Genomic DNA, 288 nt, shown 5'->3' with positions numbered 1-288 from the left:
CTTCATACTATGAGTGTGTGTACCTCAGATTATGGCAACCTATAAAATATGCACCAAAATATTTTGAAACAATGGCAGTGGGAAAAAAGGGTATGAAAAAACCAGCTGCATTTTCAGAAATCATTGATTATTTTAGAGCTACGTAATTGTAACAAGATGATAAGATTTATGATAAACTTCAGAATGCTTCAAAATTCATGACCCAATAAAGGAGGTTCAGCCAAAGGAAGGAAGATGAGTGAAAAGAGCTGATGAAAGTAAATTTTGTATAATTTTATATAAATTTTA

This window comes from Propithecus coquereli, unplaced genomic scaffold, assembly GCF_000956105.1.
Source record: "Propithecus coquereli isolate 6110/MARCELLA unplaced genomic scaffold, Pcoq_1.0 Scaffold594, whole genome shotgun sequence".
In the NCBI taxonomy this organism is placed as follows: Eukaryota; Metazoa; Chordata; class Mammalia; order Primates; family Indriidae; genus Propithecus; species Propithecus coquereli.
Note: the sequence above shows the minus strand (reverse complement) of the source record.